This window comes from Diorhabda carinulata, chromosome 1 (genome assembly GCF_026250575.1).
Source record: "Diorhabda carinulata isolate Delta chromosome 1, icDioCari1.1, whole genome shotgun sequence".
NCBI classification, from domain to species: Eukaryota; Metazoa; Arthropoda; class Insecta; order Coleoptera; family Chrysomelidae; genus Diorhabda; species Diorhabda carinulata.
Genome location: NC_079460.1, coordinates 7915463 through 7932164, shown reverse-complemented (window position 1 = coordinate 7932164; position 16702 = coordinate 7915463). Strand labels below are relative to the sequence as shown.

General features: G+C 31.3%; 1 protein-coding gene across 4 annotated transcripts in view; it reads right to left on the bottom strand.

Moving 5' to 3' along the window:
- LOC130892018 (semaphorin-1A-like) overlaps positions 1 to 16702 on the bottom strand; it is a 224698-nt gene that overhangs the window by 63970 nt on the left and 144026 nt on the right. Inside the window, exon 1 of one of the 4 annotated variants that reach the window (XM_057797213.1) lies at positions 6461 to 6800. The exons of 2 other annotated variants lie outside the window; for them this stretch is intronic. The gene's annotated coding sequence lies outside the window, so the exon portion shown is untranslated. Of the gene's footprint in view, positions 1 to 6460; positions 6801 to 16702 lie in introns of those variants that run through there. One more of the 4 variants, XM_057797220.1, reaches the window with a different exon arrangement.

Genomic DNA, 16702 nt, shown 5'->3' with positions numbered 1-16702 from the left:
AAAATGAGCACTTCAAATAACAGTAAAAAAATCGTGCTGGATGTCCATTAATATAAATTCTTTAAGTTGATAGGTATAAGTGGTCATTATAAAATTATCTTAGAAAGCACCCAACTTTTTTCACATGAAAATTATATTTTTTACAAATCACTTACGCTTATTTGAAGAGACATTATTTTCTAATTTTTAGTTTGAGTTTTTTCAGTTTCTTAAACTATTTATTTTTATCAAAAGATGTTCCTTGATAGTTGGAGCAAAGCACTACCGGAAATCGAATATAGAAAAATCTTTAATCCTAATCAGGGTCATGGCACGAATTTATGAAATTATTGTCAATCATCGAACTTTAATAAGTGTGAAATTACAAATAAATCCGACGTTTTGGAGTGCTCAAAAATCGAATTCAAATATTCATGCATACCTACTAAGCAAATATAAACGTGTTAAAAAGTGCAGAAATTGCAAGTCGTATCTTAAAATATATCAATTACTACGTGGCTTTGTATTCAGATTCATACAGTGCAAACAAAACCGAAGTACGACAAAATGAATATCATTTTACCATCATTTACTTCCTAAATAATATTCATTCTGTGCTTGCCACAAAATGGAGAGCTTGGCGTCAGAAAATGTATTATATACGTGAAAGTGTTCTAATTCGATTAAGAATAAAACCGAGTTCACACTGTATATAACCTGAAGTATTACGATATTTTCGATTTATAAAAAGTTATGAGTGATATTGTTGGAAATACAATTGCTTGAAGTTGGATGGCTCAATTTAGAATGAATGATAATCCTAAAATACAAATTTCACATTAAGTATTCAAAGTATAATTTTTCCGATGAATAATTTCTTAAGATCCATGTGTCAGAAAAACAGAAATCCGAAAAGAGGAAAAAGTAATAGACGGCAGCATCTAGAAAAAATATCTTCTCTATTTGTTGTCAAATTAAAATATAATGATTACGTTGTTTATTGAAAAAATTTTCGACCACCAATTGGAAATAGCTATAGTTCTTTCAACATCAATTGCAGAATACAGTTATGCGAGAATCAATCAATATTTCATAAATACGCACGGCACTCATACCAAATTAAGAAATGAAAAATAATGTTTACTCGTTTACTACGTATAAAATTCAGTAAATATCTAACAAACCGTCAGTCCACGTGGACTCTGCTATTCAAAGAACACATCGAATCGTAAACATAAATGCATTTCTATTGGCCGAAACTGTATGTACACAATTTCTTCGGAATATTCTTGCTAGACATTAGTGTCGCTTTGTAAAATTTAAATTTATTTAATTCATAAATTTCTTTAAATAAACAGAAATATGACTTTCTTTAGACCATGGGCGAATAAGAATAAAGACAGGTATGAAATTGATAATGAAGATTTAGATATACAAACACGGCAAGTTATTTCAATTATATTCGAATGTTTAAAAAAAGGGAATATTCAACAATCTGATAATGCAATCATAATAAGAACTTCTGACTTAACTAGAGTAAATAAATTTTCCATTTATCGAGTAGTCACGAAAGGGGTTGCTGTGGATCATTCACTGAACCGAAAAAAATGTAAAGTAAAACTGAAGTCAGTTGACAAAGCTACTCAAGATTTTATACGTAGGACAATTTATAGTTTAAGGAGAATAGGGTTTGGACATTGGAAATAATACAACAAAAGTTAGCAGATTATCCAGAATACAATTGTACCAGTTTAGAAACATTGCGTCAAGTTTTGTCAGTATGTGGTTTTAATCACAAAAAAACTGAATAAACAGATGGCAATAACCGAATCGTCAAGGATAATTCGATGGCGACAAAATTATTTCGTCAGATAAAACACTACCGAAGTTCTAATCGACAGACACATATAGACAAGAGCTTTGGAAAAACTGTATTGAACATGTTATCAAAGAAGAAGATGAGTATTGTGGTATCGCCCTCTTTACAAGATGATGACTCTAGTTTAGACGATTCTGACTACCATTATTATTTATAAAGATACTTTGGAATTGAAATGTTTTAATTGCAAAGCATTCATTTTCCTTTGTGGTTTTTGCTTTGAAATTTCGTTTTCCAGAAAAAAGCAACGAATGGGGTACAAAAAAGGCTCAGTTCATGTCTTGGACCCTGTTTAAACGAAACTCCCTTACAGGCAGGTACATGTTACTCGTCTATTTACGTTTTATAATTTAATATTCAGTTGTAGCAAGTTAACGAGGTATAATAATCATTTTTTACTAAGTTCCAAATACGACTACATTTAAGTGACTACATAACGGCGTATAATGCCGTCCAATTAATAATGATTCGATTGCTTTTTAACGAATACTTTCTCGCATAAAATATACATATTTTAAAAGTATTTTAAAAAATAATAAATTTTTAAAATGAGGTATCTACACACATGGTAGGTCAAACAAAATTGTCGGCAAGGGTTTTTATAGAAGTTTTTATAATCTGTAATGGATATTGGAAGAACTAAAGTAGAACTTGATGAATAACATTTCATTTAAAATTGGTTTACTATTTTATAATCATTAGAGCTTGGAATGACAAATGTGGTTAGTGCTACAGGCAAATATTGATTCAGAATAACAAATCGGAGCGTCAAAATGATAGTTTTTTTTATGTTAATACTGTTATTAAGTGCATCTGTTTTCTCGAGAGACAATAATTAGATCAAAAATCATAACTTTTGTAAATTAATACTAATAGAAATCAAACGTTGCTGAAGCACATGAAACTATATTTAGAAGCGGATATCCTTAAAGTTTTAACATTTTTAGTATTCAACTTTGATGCACAGTAAATATTATCCAAAATGATCATCGACTTAGTTTCACATTTGTTCTTTTCATTGTACCTTTAGAGGAAAGCTGTCAATTCTACATAAGTTTGTAGTTTTCAAATTTTATTCAAATAGTAAATGACTCCCATTATGTATTACAATGCAAGGTGTCTGAAGTCTTTAGTTAACATCGATCATATCTTTTTCTAGACCTCCTAACATGATTAATTTGTGGAATAGTTGTACAGACAACAATAATAATTGTAACTAGATATTATGAGAATAAAAATCTCACATATTGACTGTACTAATCCACAAATATTTTTTTATGGTGGTTGAAGCAAATAACTAAATTCATAAGCTGGCATTTTGTCTGTCTGAACTAATACTTAGCAAGTTAAAAATCTAGTAGAACTTTTAGTTATATAGATAAAACTCGGTCCTATTTGCTAAAGCACACTAAATTGCTTAGCAAACATTAAACACGTGTAGCCCGAGCTTTTAGTTGTTTATCAGGTAGTGTTAAAAAGTAAATAAATCGAGCTTTTTAGTCACGTTGAAATAAAAACACGTCCAATAAGAACTCAAAGCGCAATGGGGATAGTAGAAATTGCAAATAAAATACTTATTCCCAACCAAAATGATAATGATAGGAAAAAATTTTATCTACATTTTCTCACATTATCCAAACTTATTAATGGCATCAAATATGTGTTACATACTCTTCTATCAGTGATTTCATTATTTGCTTCAACGCTAAAATGTTAGGATTATTGATTTGTAATTCTTATTGTGTAGAAAAAAGTTACCATGTCAAGCAGCCGTTAGGTACCTAGTTTCATCCAATACAAACTTTCATGCCTCTCTCTATGCGATTAGAAAAATAATTTATTAGAATATTATCTTAGAATAAAAATTTTGATACCTGGTAAATCATTTGAAGAACAACTTGAGCAATAAGCTGAGCGCGAGAAGGCGTTGCACATTTCATTAATCATTCCATAACTTCAAATCAGGCGTGATTGATAGATAACGTTAATAAGAGAGCTATAATATGAGGCTTTTGTAAGAAGTTGAGTTCAGCAAGTCGCACATTCTTCTTATACGAGTATTATGAGATTTCTACATATAAAATTATTCAATACAATTAATTCATATTACGTAAAAAAGCTGGGTTTGCTTTATCAGTTGTTTAAAGAAATATAGTTGATAACAAACAAAATATTGGCGCGTTTAGTAATATCGATATTCATTTTAGAGAAAATTCATAATATCAGGTGAGCTTTTACATTTAGCAAAAATATCTATATTCCAGATTTCCTTCTACTAAGTACTACTTCCCATTCTCCAATATGTCATAAAATCGGTGGCGTAGTTACCTGGTTTCTGAGTGTTCTAAAAACAAGGTCCCGGGACCCTCAGGTCTTGGGTTATCTGCATCTACTTTGCTACTTTGATGGTGAAATCCATCACAGTTCTCACACTACATGCAGTCTATTAGAAAAACGTGTCCCATAACTATTGTTTTTGAATACTTATTTCGATACACGCTCCACTTTTTTCATATGTACATGTGTTTAAGCAGCTTTCTCAAATAATATTAACTTCTGAAAATAGAACAGAAACTACCGAAGCAATGTCTTTAGAAAATAAATTCGAGCAATTCGAAATAGTTTAGATTTCATTATTTAAAGGTATATTTGGAAAAAGTAGTGGGTATCTAAACTTTTCCAGAATGAGGGGTGAAATATTGAGCAAGCATACAACCTTTATCTGAAAATATAAAACAAATCCATGAAGAATTTAAAATAAACTGAAAGCTTTCAACCTTTACGAGATTTGTCAGAAATCAAAATACGAGACACACCCAAACAAATTAGTATTTAAACCTACTCCTATAGGCTATGAACCATTCGATCCTATTTACATAAACACCTTCAAAACATATAATACTTATTTTTTCACAATCATTGATAGTTATTCTAAGTTTGGTCAAGCTTATCCCTCAAATACTCAAACGGGCACCGAAATAATAGATAAATTAATAATATACTTTAATCATTATGGCATACCAAGAAAAATAACATTAGATTACGGTAAAACATTCAAAAACGAAATGCTGTACACCTAGAAATCCCAACTCTAATAGTCCTATCGAAAGACTTCACTCCACCTTACAGAAAACCATAGTAACCCTGAAAAATAAAGGTAAAAATGCGAATATTGTTCAATTAATGAATTACGCCATACTCTCCTATAAAAATTCAACCCATAACGCTCTAAAATATACACCGTTACAAATCGTTAGAGGAAAACTTGATTATCGTAACCCTCTCGAATTGAGTGAAGAACAAATTATCTCTAATTACATGCAAGAACATTCAGAAAACATTTAAGCTATAAATAAACAAATTCATGATTCCCTAACATCTCAACAAAACAATATATTGAATAAACGAAACATAAATAGAAGCGAAAAAATTACTATGGGACCCGATAAACCTTTATATGAAAAGAAATTCTCTCAAAACATCAAAACGTTAAACAAGTATGAGAAACTCCTTACTCCTATCGAGGAAAACGATAATGTTATAATCCAAAATAAAAGAAAAATTCCTGAAAATAATATTAAGCCGCAACGTTTCCTTTTTCCAAATCTTTCTTCTATGCTTAACGCTTCAAATAGCGACTGCAATTTAAATCAAGGAAATTCAAAACCCAATGCTTCCCGCTTCCCTAGGTCCCACGTACGTAACTAATGCTCAACATACATTTTCATACCATAATAATATTAGCAATATAGTTATGTCTCGAGCAGTTTAGTAAACATTGGTAAACAGAAGTAAAGTTGGTGAATTGAGTTATTTAATTCTAGCACGAACTTAATACAAAAATATTCACCACAAATTTATTTCATTTTATACGTGATACATTGTATTTTCTTTTGGATGGCTAATAAATTGAATTTGATTCATAGATATTATTTTGATTTATAAGTTTTTCCATCACCAGCTGTCCTAAATATAAAATTATAAAAAGATACGTAATTCAATATAATACCTGATATTATTATTTAAAAAGATAATTCATTAATAGAACATATTTGTAAGTTTCAAGATCTAAATTGAGACTCTCCTTAGGAAAACGTTTCTGTATATAATGTTCTGTGTACTACAATTTGGGTTGTTATAATAAAACAGTCGTGTTTTGTATATATAAATCATGGTTAAAAAACTACTAAATGATGTCAAAAGCGACATAGGAATAACATTTATTAGGAAGCAAATACATTAGGAATGTAGTTATTAGTATGTGGTAATTATTATCGGTTCCCATTAGGCTTTCTTATACTAAATGTAAATTGCCAGGCGCTTAGCATAAAATAAAAATGGTGTACCTATGTAAAGCAACACAGGAGTGCTACTTCCGAATGTTAATGAAAATAATATAAAATAAGCGGATTCTTTTAACGTTAGTAATCTACTCATAAAATTTCCAATATTCACATTATAAACTATAATGTATAATGTGGGAAAATATTTCAAAATTTAATTCTAACAGTTTTCAAAATTCCAAAAACTCGATTTACACTATCACATAATAATAATTTGCTTTTTTTTTATCAACACTGTAAGTAATGTGCTTTGAAATACCTGATTGGGGAATGCATAATTTGTTTATTTCACATTTTTCGGTTGCACTCACGAACTGGAAAAAGTTTATTCCAACCTTCACTTGTGTCTGTCAACAACTTATATTATTTAAGTATCCAATATGTATATACACATTTTGAAATTTTTATTAACCGTTTCACCCGGCATTTCTCCTATTTGTATATAAATTGAGAATTTTAACTAATTTACTTTCTTAGTTTTCATAGGATCACTAAATACTGTACGCATATTTCCGATACCGCTTCACAACTTTCAGCATTAGTACACCACTAATACAACGAACTAAACACTACATCAACAGACAATCTTACAAAGGGACAAAAACCACTCCAACAGAAACGAAGCATATCGTGTTGTATTCGTATGCGATCGGGTCCTGACCAAGCAAGACAGAGTGGAATCAAGTCAAGACGGTGAAACATAGAGGCGCACGACAGTATCACTGAGGATTTTTGTTTTAAAATTATATAAGCACTTTGTTGATATGCAGTAGTAGATTTTATTTTCGCAATCGTTGGGTTGAAATCGGTGTTAATTGACTATTTGAATTAAACAAAAATTAATATTGACTACCTATTAAATCTTAATGAAAATTATCAACACAATCTTTTACTACTGATACTGAACGTACAAATTATAAATAATGAATTGACGTGTTTTTTAATGATCAAAACATGGCTATGATTATATGACCCAGAAGCGTTTTATAGGACATGTGATAATTCCGTTATGAAATATTGATTTTTATCAAAACTTGTTTTGAAGGTGCACGTTTCTAATAATAGTTAGAAAATGTTATACACACGAGCAGGTATAAAGATACCTTTTCTTTAAACTTACCTCGCGCACACAAGGTGTCCACAAAGGACAATTTCTATTTACATTTTACTACCTACCTAACATGGTTATAATATAACTTATTTTTCAATTTTAAGTATACTTTATCAACTTCAAGTTGAGAGTGACTCAGCGTAAGTTGAATGTGGTTATTGGCATCGCTATTAAAATAAAAAAATGGTCAGTATATACTTGTATCAGTCAGGTACCCAACGTTGTGGCAGGAAAATTCCATAACCACATGACAAATATGATCTGTGATAAAAAATGTATTATCACATCAAAAACTAAGTGGGACCGTATCAAAATTTGAAATAATCTCCTGACTTGGTTAGCAGTGTCCTTATCCCAACATGGAATCCATGACTGTGAGCCACTTTTATCGGAATGGTTTTAATTTGCTCTGACGTGACTTTCTCTATGTCAAGAATGATGTTTCCTATTTAACATATTTTTGAAGTCGCGAGGTGCTACACCTGGTGATTCAGGTGAATGTGGATAATGGAGAAAACTTTGAGCCGTAAAGACTCTCAAATCATCGCAAGGTGTATTCTCATGATGAACAAGTAAGCTGCTGGTCCTTTTTTGTTTTTTTCTCAGCACATCGTATTGCGAACGTTTCAGTACCCCAAATAGATGCAACTTAATGATTTGCTGTTATAAAAACTTATTAAGAGTACTCATAACTCGTATATACAAAATTCTAGACTGGTTATTGTTTGTTCTTTGACAAAATGCTTTTTAAATATCACAACAGATATTATTTTCAAAATAATTTCAATTAAGTATATAGTAATGCAACAACGTTAGAAAAACTTGTGCCTCTAAGATGGTTTTCAAGTTCTACTTATTCAACGCATGAATTGGCTTCAATAAAATGAGTTTGAGAACGGAAAGTGCTTCATTGAGACTATGATATATTTATACAATGCAACACCATCAACCAGACTTGAAATGCTTATAGAGAGACTCATTCTTTATTTCTTTAATTTGTTCTAGATCTCTTCTAATTGTTTCAACAAGTTTAACTTCGGAAAACGTATTAAACTTGGGTAAAATAACGTTTTTATCTCCATTCGTAATTATATTGTATAATAAACTTTTGGTTCTTTAAATATGGATAATTTTAGAATAAAAATGTATCGACATCGAATGCTCCTCTCTATGCTTATAACATCGCTCATTTTGGCATTGCTCGCTCCGTAAAATCGTCATTGATGGATTGTTCATTAGAATTCTAGCAGAAACACAAATAGACACTTAGCGATGCTTTTAACATACAATTGCCACAATTTGTCTTCCATTACCAGAAATTTCAGTTTCAAAATTATTAATTCTGATTAGGAAACGTAACACATTAATGCTATCTATGAAATTTCGACACAGCTCATATTCATTCTAATAAATAAATAGACTTCTGAACGTTGCGTTATTCAAATATAGCGGTACTTTATTCAAATTTTATGCTTGACAAGAAGTTGAACTGTGTTTCCTGTTTCAATTTTCAAGACTCGAAAATGATAACTATTGCTTTAAAAGCTTTTTATTTCAAGAAAAATCCATTATTTCAAAGCTGAAATAATCTATAATAGTTTTTAAGATTATGAAATTATAGTGATTTGAGATGTGACTTATTGAAAGTATGAGCAATGAGACAAGAGCATTACTATCTAATGTCATTCATGTTAATGATTTTATAATTTCAAATTTATATATGCAACCATAAAACTTACAAAGAACAGCAATACTAGTTTCTATTACTAAAATGAATGAATATAATATTCATCGCACGGTAACGAATTGAACTGATAGTAATATTTGTTGTAAAAGAACGAGTTCCTCAATGTTCTGACCTATTTTACAACTGCTGAAACCGTATCAAATTTTTTAAAACCTATCAATTGGACGTTTTTTTCCTTGTTTCTGGTTCTTTGTCCCCTTCCTTGGCCAATCTGATCCTCATCCATTACTTCTACTGCTTAGTCTTTCCACTGATGGCATACCCCGTCTGACTATATCCAGTCCACTTTTCTCCTTAGCATGTAATATTCTAGCTGCTCTATTTACCTGTTTGTATATGTATACAACATACTGAAAATTTGTATATTTACTCTTTGTATCCTGGTGTTGGCTAATTATAGAAGGCGTTAAAGATCATTTTCGGTTATTAGAACAGCGTCATCTGCACAATACAGGCTTCTCAGGAAGATAATTTCTTTTGATTACAGTATTAACATGCCTGCTAGTTGAGTAGTATATACTCAGTGACATCTAAGCCCTAAACACTCGGTGAAAATAATATTATTTCGGTAATATTTGGCATACATATATGTAGGTGATGATAATTTTATACTAGTCGGGTAAAGATAATCTGAGTATCTGCTGATTCTATTTTAGATTTGCATACTTAATGCATCTAAGCATACTGATAATTACGTGATTTATATAGTCCTCATTCGTCATCTCTATCTATTGCCGAAAGGTCATTGTAGTTTTAGCAGGACTCAGTAAATTTCTTAACCTTCCACGTATTATGCACCACACATGTTCAATAATCAAGGTAAGTAGATGAATGGCATTCCAAACATAATATAACATTCGACGTAAATACCACTCAACAAATAATTCAGGGTTCACTTCGTCTCGCATTGTCGTGGTGGAGAATGATTGGTCTTCTGCGATTGGTTGCCTTAATTTTTTCCAACACTTCTGGCAAACTAATGCTAATGTACCATTCTAAGTTGTTCTAATAGAGTGACATGTCCAGTTATTTCGAAAAAAACAGGCGACCATTTAATTCGAAGTGCTTCGTGTGCGCATAACTTTTGTTGGATTTGGCTCGCCTTGAAAGACCCATACAGTCGATTTTTGTTTAGTTTCGGGTTCATAAGTAAAGATCTGTGATTTGTGACCCATCACGATCTTATATATGTCTTTTGAAGCACTGCCAAGTATTTATTTGCACAAATCTTTTTGACAGCCAAATATTAATGTAATATTGAATGTATGCGAGTGTAATTAATGCCCAAGTATGCCTAAATCTCACGATATGTCACATAACGATCTCGGAAAACCAGCGAAATACTCGACTCGAGTGTGACTCGAGATGACGCTTCATCAATAAAAGTCCAAGTTTATCGGTACAATTATGTTAGTTTAATCCACGTCGAAAGTCATAGAAAATCATTGCACGATTTGATCAAGAAGAATATTTGACACGTTCTGAGTAGGTTCACCATTAAAAATTTCGGATTTGACATATTCACATCAGTCTTGCCATATCTCAAAACTTAATTAGCAACCCTCGTATTACAGACAGTAGCGTAATTTTTCGATGTAAAATGATTCATTGGAGTCAACACCATTGCCATCATTTTAAAATTTATTACGCAGATTCATAGATAACAAATCTAATTCAACCATAACGCGAATTCCATGTAATTAAAAAAAAATATAAAACGTTCCGCATGATATGTTAGATTCATCAAGCACTGTATTATAACAATAAGTAACTGATGAGTACTGGAAATATGGGCTATTTCAAAAATAAAACTATAATATTACTCACTCTTCATTATCAATTATATTGAACGCCGATCATTAAACTCGGTTGAAAGAGATAAAATTGCTAGTATTACAAACAGAGTAATGAGAATTATTATATAAATATGAGGTAAACATTTCAAAGGTTTTGTATGATTAATCTACATCTAATAAACGACACATGCAGTGAAAACAAGCAAATATATCGGTTTACGACACAGTATACAACAATACTCACCTACTATACGAGTTTTTGTAAGATCTTTTAAAATTCAGTTAATTTTTTAACATCTATGTGATGAAATAATTGAACATGTTTTTTACCTGCTTCAAATTAAGTTCACACTTCGCACACTTATCCAGGACCGATAACTATACAATAATTTTGTTAATTTGTCAGATTGTCCTGATCAGGATTAACATTTATACCATACCTGAAAACATCGTACGGAAGTGACTGCACGTAGCGTGTCAAGTCAAGCTTATTGTTCGTCATTATGAAATTATCTTCGTTTAGAACTATAAAAACGAAAATAAATAATGGTATAAGAAATTGTTGTTCGAAAAAGACTAATAAAATATGTTTTTGTAGAACATAATTTTTAATGTATAAATAGGAATGAGAGGGTGAGCTACTCTATATTAATCCTGTTATTGACAAGTATTTAGAATTGTGAATTTACATTATTATTATTTAAAAATGGTCAAACTAGATAGTCTGAAGTCAGATAATATGAAATAACGGTTCATTTAATATATATTATACATTTCTAGAGCCTTTTCGGTTGAAAATATCATCTGATAATCTTGCTCTACTGGCAAAACTACAACTATTTAGTTCTGATTCGATCCTCCATTTGAGTGCGTCTCTATCATTTTGATACGCTCTCCAAAGTTCTACCCCCAACTTCAATGTAGGAATCTGTAGGAGAAATCACCTAGAATCTCATTTTCTGTCAACAGGTAAAGTTATTGAACGTTTATTTTGAAAAATAGGGTAGAAGCAAAAGTCATATCTCATTCCAGTGAGCATTTTGTAGAAATCTGCTAATAGATATGCTGAACGCATATCTATCTAACGTGACCATTTTCCATTTTCTTTGTAAGACAGCTGACTACAGCAAAGATTGTATAGATTTTGTTGATTTCATGAAATTCTCATCCAGATTTACTGAAATTTTCAGTGAAATTTGGCAATTCTCAATTATTGAAAAGGTTTTCGAAGTGTACAAATATTTGATTAATGATAAATTATTCAGTACCCTCTCATTTTTGTTTCTTGAAGTAGGTATGTTTTTCCGGCGTATATTTGGTGTCTCTTGAGGTATAGAAGAGAATAATAATTTACCAAAAGGCCAATAATCAACATCAATACCTTTATATTATCTATAATTAAAATTTTAGTTTTCTACATTGAAGTCTCAATCTACATTATTTACCAAGAAATGTTGTATATATTCTTTGATATTTGACAATTGCTTCGAATATTATAAATCAAATGTGATTGCGTCTTTTGTGTTTCTAATTCAATTATTAATTTATCATACACAACGTAATGACAATCAACCAAATTTGAGAAAAAATTAACACTTATCACGTCCTTATTTCAATATTAAACGAATATTTAAGAATTCATTCAATCAATTGTTTACTTTTGATGATATTATGGGAAAATATTCATTGTTTCGATTTTATGTCAATATTTGATAGATGCAGGAGGCATTCTTGGCGCCTACTTAATCAGCACAAAAAAATATTTCTTATTCCTACCTGTTGAGAGATTGTACATTAACTTGTAATGACAAAAAAAGTGAGAACAGAATTGAAAATTGTAAGTAATTTACTACTACTACCAAATTAAGTACGAAGGTTTTCCAACATACTTCCCTTTTGAGTCTATATACTAATTTTCTAATCTTCTGAACTCTTCCAAATAATAGTTGCCGTCTAACCTATGCATTAACTACTTTGGCTGATGATAATCTCTCCTCGGCAAGTGAAACAATTCAAGGTAAGGAAATAGGGAAAAGTCTCAACCAATTTTGAATTCAATTCGTCAATTTTAGCTATGGCGATCCCCGTGGTGACTATCACAAGGAACAGTCACCGTCACTTTACCGCCAAATAAAACCATATTTGCCCTCTGAAATCCATGGTCTTGATGGTTTTTTCGTTTCAGGAGTGTAGAGGTGATTACAGGTTTCACCTGCAGTTATTAAATGAAACAAAAAATCCGACTTATTTTGCTTGAACTACGTCAATAAGGCCTGGGAAATGTTTGGTCTAAAGTGAGCTGATGCGGCACCAAACGCACGGATAGCTTACCTATGCATAATTATTCAGTCAGTGTATAGCGAATGCGTTTTTTTTATATGCCAATAGCCCCTGAAATATGTTTACCTTAATTCCAGTTAGTCCTGTACTATTTCAACATTTTCGTTAATATCGCCGGTTGTCGCAGTTTTTGAATTCAGCTGCCCAAAATTTTACTATCATAAATGTTGATACAGAGTTTCCGTATACAGTGTCTACTCCTCTTCCATTCATTTCGTAGCCGCATTACCTTTCAAAAACAAATAGTTGATGACAAGTCAGTACTCAATTTTTTCCATATTCAGAAAAATCTAGACAACGATTCGCTTATACGATTAACCAAAATGGCTGAAATTTTGGCGAGAGTCTCTAAACGCATGCGCAAATATATTGCCCAAATTATATTGATACGTGGCGACATCTTCAGGTTGATGCCAGAGCCATTTCAGAGAACCCTTGTACAACTTTCCTAGTGAATAATAAATAGTTGTTGAGCAATCAACGATTTCATAAAGAAAAAGTCTACAAGTCAAGAAAAAAGAAAAGTTTCTGAAAATATTATGTTGCAATTTTGTTGCAATGATAAATATTTCGAGAAATTTATAAAAGCATTACTGATTACATAAATTATATGCTATGAAAATTGAATATGGTTAAGGTCAGTGAAACTACGTAACTCGAATTAACCTCCTCAAGTAGCATGGATATGTTCGCTCTCACTGTACCAGTCTAGTAATCGGTCGGAGACTGCCATTGAAATTTGCGAAACAATTTTTGAATTTGTTGAAAAAACAATAACACTTATTGTTTGGAATATGTTAAAAACGATATTATATATTACCTGTTCGGAAAATATGATTCCATTAGACAATTTCTTATTGGATTAGATTTAAATGTAACGAGACAAAGTGTGCATCAACGAAAGTTTTTATATATATTTCAGCTTGCACTTTTCGTACTTAAACATAACGAGTTTCAAGTGACATAGACTTCGTAAATGCTTATTAGATTTTGTGTTGAAATAATCAATTAGCGAGCTATTCAACGAAATAAGTATAAGAATCAATTTTGAGGTACTACTAATCATGATTGATGAAACCGTCGAAAAGAGAAAATAACCGTTTACTATTAAGAAACATCTGTAACTAAAAAAAGTTATTTAAGTAAGAATTGTTATCAATGTATTTAAATGACTAAGAAAAATCTGAAATTACCATTAGTCACTATATAATGTGTGTGTTACTTAATGGCCATGGTTAATGAACCAACAGGCCGGTCTAAGGTAGTAAATATTTAGAGACTTTCTCACATTCTGAGTATTTCATACATTTAGTTTTCAGATATGTTGTTGACAAATTTTCATTGTTGCTGCATTATTTTAAAAATTCCTCGATTTCAAGTACATAATTATCTTTTTTTTGTTTGTCTATATATACAGTGTGCCTGTAAAAAGTCTCAACACACGCTTACCTTACCGAAATGATCTAATAAACTTAACCTAACTCCAAAGTTGGATAGTTTGGGAGCTATGCGACTTCTGGAAAGAAAGCGGACGCTTCTGCAACCGCTAATTATAGAACCCAACATATTCCCCGAAATGTACCTGGGTTTTTGTCGCATCTTTAATGTTCAATCAGAATCTGATTTAACATTTGGCAACACTATTTTGTGTATAAAATAAGTTGTGTTTTATTATTTTATTATTGCTATAATAATAATTTTAGTATTTGATTCAAAAATATATTAATATAAGTATTAACTGACTCTGACTAACTTTCAAGTTAAGGTAAATATATATTTGACTTATGTGTCCAATGCCATACGAATAAACCTGTGGGCAAAAAAATCTAGTCAGACGACACCCCTGCAATCGCTGAATAACTGACAAAAAATCTGAACATGAAAATGTATTCTTCTTAGTAAATTCTTAAAGCTAAGGTGCTTCAAAGTGATAAAATATTGTAATATTTCTTGTTGTCATAGTCCAACAATGTTATGATCGTTTATATGTTTGTTTATAACAGTGCTAATTAAGGGTAACTAATCTTTATAAAAGATTATCTACCTGACCCACCACTATCAGTTAGCCATCAAACGTCAACCTATACACATATCAGTTAACAACAAACAAGAATTCTTTCTGAAACTTTGACGCCACAAGTCATAAAGCCGCTGAAGCGGTCACCCTATTGCGATGAAGTCAGAATCAGTGCTAGTGCGCTGAACATGGGTCAGTCTGCTGTTTATAGAGTTTACCGTAGTAGACTAGTAACTTTCATCGAAGACGCAGTTCCGGAAGAAAAAAGTGCACATCCGAGAAAGATGAGCGATTCATTGTCAGCACATCGCTGAGAAATCGGGTCCTCGCTGGTGTCCAACAAGAGCTCGAAGAAACGCAACGAGTGGTTCTGAGTGGCTGGACAGACTTGATGGAGCTAGCCTTGAGCCACAAACCAACTCCAGCTCATCGAGCAGTAACCCGTCTATAATTTGCTAGAAACGTCAAACAATGGGACTGTCGTTGGAATTGTTGTAATTCTTCGTTGGGGAATAACGGGAGCCATCTACTTCCATTTTTTGACGATGACCTCTAAAGCGTGGTAGATACATGTGTTATATTCACGATGGAGCTTCAATACATTTTAAAGTTGTTTTAATTCTATAAAGTTGATTGCAACTTATTTTAATGCTGCTTCATTTTACTAAAACAAACGGAGTCTTCATTGATGCAGTTTCATTAATTAAAAACCGTCCAACCATTCATATATTGTTTTTGTGAGACAATGTCCCGACATTATTCCAGTAGGACTTCTTAAAAATGTTTTATTAATTTCTTTATCAAACGAAGGTTGGTTTTCTATTCTCGAATCAGTTATATCATACGTTTGCCTTCTTGAGTATTTTTGGTAGGAATTTTCTTTGAATTTGCTTGTTTATGTCGGCAATTGAAAGTTTTTTCAGTTTTTCTTTGACAGGTAGCAGTTTGCGAAATCATCCACGATTTTGTTTTGCAGTATACCACTACAACCTCTGATTGATACTTTTCTGACCTTGATATCTAGATTTGCTGAGTTAAAAATTCAACTAATATTTTATACAATATGATGCGAATTTGCACTAGGAAAGTTATCTTCATGTTTATCACTGCTATACAGCTCTTACTAAATAAAGATTAACAATTTGTTTCTGTATTCGTTACTCAGAATTGTTAAATTCTCCTAAGTTTTGGTTATATATATTGAGACTAAAATAGATGATTTATATATTTTTGAATAATTCTCATTTCATAATAATAATAGGAGCATCCTAACATTGTTTTTCAAACATGAATTATTTGCGAGAATTAGTTCAGAGCATTTTTCTGCCACGTTTTTCAAAATAGTGCCTTCTCTACCTCAAATGTTTTCAAATAGTTTGTGTACGCAACTTTTGTTCTATTCAGACAACAATTTCAAAGAATTATGGAGAATGAGAATTTGTATGCATATTATAAATAACACATTCTATTTAAAATCAATGCTCCTGAAT